Source organism: Crocodylus porosus, unplaced genomic scaffold (assembly GCF_001723895.1).
Source record: "Crocodylus porosus isolate Cpor-Errol unplaced genomic scaffold, CroPor_comp1, whole genome shotgun sequence".
Taxonomy (NCBI): Eukaryota; Metazoa; Chordata; order Crocodylia; family Crocodylidae; genus Crocodylus; species Crocodylus porosus.
Genome location: NW_017728886.1, coordinates 56,954,547 through 56,961,444, shown reverse-complemented (window position 1 = coordinate 56,961,444; position 6,898 = coordinate 56,954,547). Strand labels below are relative to the sequence as shown.

The window sequence follows — 6,898 nt, the reverse complement described above, 5'->3', positions numbered from 1 at the left end:
GACCCCGGTGCTCTTTCCTGCCAAGGCAGGGGGTCGGACTAGATGATCTACTCAGGTCCCTTCCGACTCTAGCTACTATGAAACTATAAATGAGCAGAATGGCCCTGTTTCTTTGGACCCCAACTTTCAAACTTGGATCTCTAAATTTGGCTAGTATAACGATTAGCCTGCTTTGTAGAGGTACTGAGGAAAACAGACCTGAATTTTTCCAACAAAGTGCTCAGAGCAGGGACTTCAGCACAGGCTTGTACTTTTTTGCAGTTAAGTCTTTTGCCTACCAGGATACTCCAGAGTTCTGTCAGGGTTTCTCTTGATCTCTCCATTCAAATAGTCTGGTTTTTTTTATAGTTAATCCTGGGACACACTGACTATACCTTAGTGGTAACAGTACCATGTGCACACAGGTAGAGCAGGGACCTGAACTTTGGTCATTTACATCCCAGATCTGTATGCCAAGGGGGGAGCATTTTCACAAAATAAAATGTTTGGTTTTTAGGCAGGCTCAGGGGTGGGCAGCTCTCACTGATGTGCAGTAAGATTTTCCTTTTGACTTTTACTAAGAGTTGTGCTTTTTATTATCTCTGAAATTCAGGCCATTGGTTCATGCCTATTCTCTTGAAGGTTTTGAATCAAATGGATACGCCAGAAAGTTCTGGTGTGTACTCTGTGTAAAGGGTGCTGGGAAGGAAGATGGACTGGAAGATTTTATAGTCCTACTGTTCCAGTATTAACTGTCATTTCTAATGCAAGTTGTTACTTGTCTTATGTTCTATTTGGTTATTCATTAATGTACATCTCTGGCTTATTCCTGCTCACTTTATTCAAATTGTAGTTGAAGTTGGTTTTCTTTGGGGAGTGCTGTCACCGAAGACTTCTTTTCGGAAGGCTTTCCCTGTCACATTGTCAGGGTTTCTTTTTTCAATAAATATTGAAGGAAGAGAGTTTTGAATAATGATATCAGCGTCAGGGGAGGATGATATTAAATAGAAGGTAGGTTTTTCCAATTTCAAAATTCTCACTGCTTGATGTGAATAATAACCTGCTAAAATACAAATCCTTAAAGAAATAATGGATACTATGCCAAAGTTACTATGCCAAGTTTACCAAAGTTAACTGTTCACTCTAAATAAATTTAAAATGCCAAGTTTTACTTCAAGGCAAAAAGCAATTCTGAAAATCACTTGGCCTGAGATTTTTTGTAAGCATTTGTCTATATACATGCACTATTTTTTTTTTTTTTTTTTTAATGCTTCTGCATTTGTCAAAAGGATGACTGAATACTTTGAGCTCATTAGAGGAAAAAGGTAGGAGTAGGAGCAGGGAAGAGCTGATAGATGGATGAAGACAGATGGTGAAGCATAAATGAACCAGTGTTTTCTTTCTCCAACTCCTCTTTTTTTCTTTGCTCATACTAACTGAGAGTCTACACACATACTGTTCCAGAAACTGAGTAAGACTACAGTTACAGATTGATATCTGCTGTATTGGTTTTGCTTTGATAAACTTATACCAGGGATGATTTGTCCCATTAAACTTAGGATGCCATGATTTTCTTCATTCACATAGGAAGCCTATACACAAGTGCAGAGGCTGCTCTGATGTGCTGGAATTCCAGTGCGTTGGAGCAGACTCAGTTAATCAAGTCTGCTGGAGCATGGCAAAACTGTGCTCCAGCAGCCTCCTGCATCTCATGTATCAGTGTCCCCATGCTTAAAAATGGCTGCATGGGCACTTGAGCTAAACCTTGTTTTTAGCCCTGTTTTAGTTCAAGCACTCCTGCTACCATTTTTAAGTGCGGGGATGCTGATACATAAGATTCAGCAGCGGTTTAATTAGAGCAGCTCCAAGCATATAGAGTCTATAGACAAATGCTTACAAACATCTGAGTGATTGTCCCCATCTCAGTGATTGTCAGAATTTCTCTTGACGCCACTCTAATTAAAGCACCTCCCTCCATTTCCCCCCCACCCCAACTGGAGCATGTGCAAGAGTGCCCATAGATTTAACCTATGTGTCTTTTCTAGGGAGGAAAAATACACATTGAAACTACTCCTGCCTACAGTTGTGACCAGTTAGTGCTGGTGATCCATCATTAGTAAATGCTCACAGCAATTCCACAGTCCAACACTAGGGTTGCATGGGCAAGTATTTAGCAGTTAGGAGAGGCTGACCTTAAAGTTACACTTGAACTTTTCACTTTGCTCTTTGTGCTATTATTGTAGTAATTGGGGGGGAAAAAACATGTAATCATGTAATTTCAATTACCATTATGTAATAGGATAACTCCTCCCTTCTATAATACAATCAGAGATATTCATGTGCTTAAATCTTTGCAGAAACAGGACATTTCACATAGGCTGCTTGCAGACGTGGAAAAAAAAGAAAAGAAATGATGCTGTACTTTAAATTCAGTGTGCTACCATGCCAGGCCAGTCGTGTGCCCAGAAGAGCCATTGCATTAGTAGCACCCAGCTTTCCCAATGTCTTTTTTGCTGACTAGCTATTAGATAAAGTGCCAAAAAGCCCTGCTGAAATGCCTGATCGATATGTATGCTGCAGAGCCGGGTCATAGTAACACATTGCTTCTTCCAGTAAAGCGTGTTTTGTTTTTGTTTTTTTCCTATGTCTGTCAGTGCCCATAATGTCTGGTAGCAGTCTTCATTGATTTGCTTTAACATTTTTACACTCTATATATTTAATAGGAAAGATTAAATTTAGGATTAATTTGAAGTGTCACTGAGTTATAGTAAAAATGGATTATTAGTCCAAAGATGTTTTATTCCTGGAGGTATAAAATCACAGAAAAGTAGGGTGGCATAGGAACTGTCAAGGTTATCTAGTCTTGGGGTGACCAACCTATGGCATTGGTGCCACAAGTAGCAAGGACAGCCTTTGTGTTCTGCACACAGTAGATCAAGCAGCACAGCAGCAGGTATGGCAGGAAGCAGAAAGCAAAGTAGCAGACAGGGCAGGGGAAAGGATTAGAGTGACACCTGGGGAGAGTGTAAAACTAATTAGTGGCATTCCTGCCATAAAGGTTTGCCGCCTCCACTGATTTAGTCTAATGCTTTGCTCAAAGCAGCATCATCCCTGTACAAGTCCTTGTCTAACTTATTCCCATAACTACACAGTCTACCCTGCTGCACAAATACAAGGCATATTTCCCTAAGACACCAAAACACCCTAACATGCCACAGGTAAAGCAAGGGCATGTGGATTGTTGCTGTCCCACTGCACTTGAGAGATCCAAGGAGGAGGGCCCTGCTCCCTGCTACAGAGGAAGGCAGAGCCCCCTACAGTCTGTACCAGTTTGATCAAGGGATAACATTTATTTCTAATACCAAATGGAGCCGTTGGACTGACCTTGAGTAGTGAGGCACCACCGTCAAACCAAAACCTTCAAAGTTCTAGTCCCTGCAGGAGCACTGGCACATCCTAGTCAATCCCTAGTGTTGGCTGCAGCCAACACTGTGCTCTGAGGCAAGTGAGGAAAAAAATAATCCAGAGTCCTGTAGCAACTGGAGGGGGGAAAAAAAATCCTTCCTGGCCCTGTGTGGCAGTTGGCAAAGCCCAGAAGCATGGGGAAAAGTCATAGATGCTCCATTCTGCAATCTTGAGAGCGCCTGCTTTTGATATATGATATGACACATCTCTTGATCAACAGAAGATCTGGCCTAAATAGCAGGTGAAACCCGCCCCCAGGAAAACAGCATCATTATAGGACTGAAAGGTCTCTTTGAGTCAGTACTGCACAAAATGCCAGCTTATGGTCCAGTGGTACTAGGCTTCTTTAATTTCTGTGTTTTGAATGAATTGTAGTGCTGACCACTTGTAAGCATTAAATTGCCCATGTTACTTTTTCTCTGGAGTACTGTACTAGCATCCTGGCTAAACTCTAATTGGATAGAAAAGATACAGTTAAGGCACAAGATTGGGAATTTGTGTTCCAATCACAGCTCTGCCATAGGCTTCCTGTGTGACTTAGAGCAATCACTTAGGCTCTACTCCAAGAGCTATCGGTAAGATGACCATATGTTCCAGTGTGGCTGGCACAGTCTTGGATTTTGTTGGCTGTCCTGGTAAAAAGTGGTTGGTTAATCCTGGTTGGTTAAAAGTGAAGCAAAATTTCCAGATTGGGCAGGGCGGGGCGAGAGTGCTACTGTGAGTATAGGCTGCTCACGTGTGTATGCATGTGTATGTGGCATCTCGGGGAAGGGATGGGGGTGCAGCAGGGTGTCTTGGAACCCTGTCCCAAGGGGAGAAGGGGTCCTTTCCCTGCTTCTGCCTACCTGGCTGCTGGCAGGGACCCATATTTGCAGGGGGTGGCTTCAGGCTCTACCCTGGGACTTCAAACCCAGATGAGCTGGGCCAGTTGGTGCCTGCAGTAGCAGAGAGAGGCTGCCTGGCGGCAACCACTGTGGTGCTGGGTGCTTGCATTCACTGCCTGTGCAGGGAAGGGAGGCAGAATTGTACCCCTGGCTCTGCTGGCTGTGGAGGTGCTGTGTGCCCTGGCCTGTGCAGAGCCCAGCACCCCCTGTCTGCCAGTCTGTCTCTCCTAGGTGCTGCTGTCAGGAGCCAAGTGGGTGCCAGAGAGCCCCATGCTAGGTGAGAAGATGCATGCACTGGACTGGTCAGGAAATCTCAGGGTGGTGGGGCACAGCCTGGCAGGAGGCAGAGGGACGTGGTGTTCCAGGCAGGTGGGTGGGCAGACACTGCTGCTGCTTGCCTGCCTGGTGCACCATGCCACTCTGCCTTTGACTGCAGCAGTGCCACTTACTTGGGAGAGGGCAGGGGAGAAAGGGAGCAGTATCTCAGATTTCCAGTGGTCTCATATGGCCACCCTACCTATTGGGGTCCCTTTCCAGTGAGTGTAACAACCATTGTCTCCAATCCTTTTACTGTCTGTGCTTCGACTTCCTTCACTGTAAATTTGGAATAACAAGATTTACCAAATCATAGTGCCTTTGGAAGACCAAATTAATGGAGGTTTGAAGAATGCATTGAGAGCCTTAGATTATTTTAATTCATTTACTGATAAAGAAGAAAAATCTTCTAGCAACTCTTAATCTGGTTACGCTAGTCTTTCCTTCCAATCACATTTTCTTGTTATCCCTTTCACCAAAGTGTTATACTCTCTCTAACACCTGCTGTGTTCTACTCAGGACAAGTTACATTTTGTCAGCTGATGGGAAATAATGCCTGTTTGTAGTAAACAATATTTGGAGTAATCTTTTTTCCAGGTTGGTTGTTCTGTTAGCCCAATTCAGTCTTTTTCAATATGGATTCTCAGAAAAGCTTTTACTGAATTTAGCTGTTAGTATTAATAATTTCACAAATGTTTGAAGAACATATGTTAACAGAGCATACATGGAGGATATTGCTTTAAATAGAAGATGGACTAAAAGTGGAAATATCTGGAACTCATTCATGTTCAGTTCTGTAAATTACAAACTGTGGTCATATCCACTGGTTGAGACTGCCGCATCATTTCTAGGAGGATCTCCTGGATAAATACTTCATATCAAATATTTAAGGGACCACAAGTGCCGAGTGTTTTATTCTGATTCAGAGTTATATTTTAAAATATCACATTTAATGTATGCCTCATTTGCAATTTGTTCATTCATTTTTGGCTGTCTGTAACACTTGCAGCAAATGTTAAACAGAATTTTTGGTGGACTAGGAATGGCAGCTGTGAGTGGCTACTTTTCAAAATTGATACACAATGCAGATTAACGTTTTAGTTTGAATATGCCTGCTTTTAAAATCAATGCATTTGTAAAAAAGCATAGAATTACTTTCACTTTGTAAATATGGAAAAAAAAAATATTCTGACTGCATACATCAGGCACCATATAGCAGCTGCATATACCAGACAGGCTGTCTGTTGCTTCTTTCAACACACCAAAGTATAAGAGCAATTAAATAATTTACCGTAAGCCAGAAGCTTCTATTTTACCTGTGATCTATGATTATTGCAACAGCTGCAGTTATATATAACTGCTCAGTCCACTGGCACACCGCATTTCTTTTAAAGAACAGAAAATTAATATGTTAAGGGTTTTTTCCCTGTGTGAATAAAACTATCAGCTTGATCTCTCGCTTTTAAATGACCAATAAGGGTTCCAGGAGGCTCAATAAGTATTTCATTTAGAAATCTTATGTAGTCTAAAAGAACAGTCTGATTTATGTGGCCCCTTAGCTGGCATACGGTTGCCCTTCTGCCTAAAAGAAAATGCAATTTAGTGAAAATAATTGTTCTGTGGCATAGCTACTTCTTTGTATGTACTGGCCAAATCTTATTTTTTGTTTAGCAGCTTTTCTGTTTTTAAGTAAAGTGACTGCAACTTGGGTTTTTTGTTCTCAGAAACATGACCTAGCAATTGTGTTCTATCATACACCAGAAGCTGTTCAAGAGTACAGTAGTGTAAATGGTGTGATAACAAGAATAGATTGGCTATGGGTGAACAAACATTTTTGTCTAAATACGATCTGTTTAACTGTCACAGATTCAAAAGTTTGACTCAAACATTATTGGGTTTGCTTTCAGAAATGTGAGGAATAAAATCCTGATATGCAAAATTGTGATATCCACATCACCCCCTGTTTTTAACTGCTGTCCCCAAGTCATGAGACTGTCCTTTCTAATCTTTCACCTCAGGACTCTGGACTGTGACTGTCCTCAGGGAAGGTTCTTTGTACCTTCTTCAGCTTTTGTATTGCTTCAGAGAGCCTAGCACTGTCCAGCTTTTTGTTAGCATTCATGTTACTACATGTAGCTATTTCTAAGCATTTAGATCAGGAGGTGCTACTTCACTGTCAGGACGGCTAGGATCTGGAACCAACTTCCAGGCGAAGTGGTGCTGGCTCCTACCCTGGGGGTCTTTAAGAGGAGGCT

At 42.1% G+C, this 6,898-nt stretch overlaps 1 protein-coding gene across 1 annotated transcript in view; it reads left to right on the top strand.

Moving 5' to 3' along the window:
* RAPGEF5 (Rap guanine nucleotide exchange factor 5) overlaps positions 1-6,898 on the top strand; it is a 256,006-nt gene that overhangs the window by 64,015 nt on the left and 185,093 nt on the right. The gene's annotated exons all lie outside the window — the stretch shown is intronic.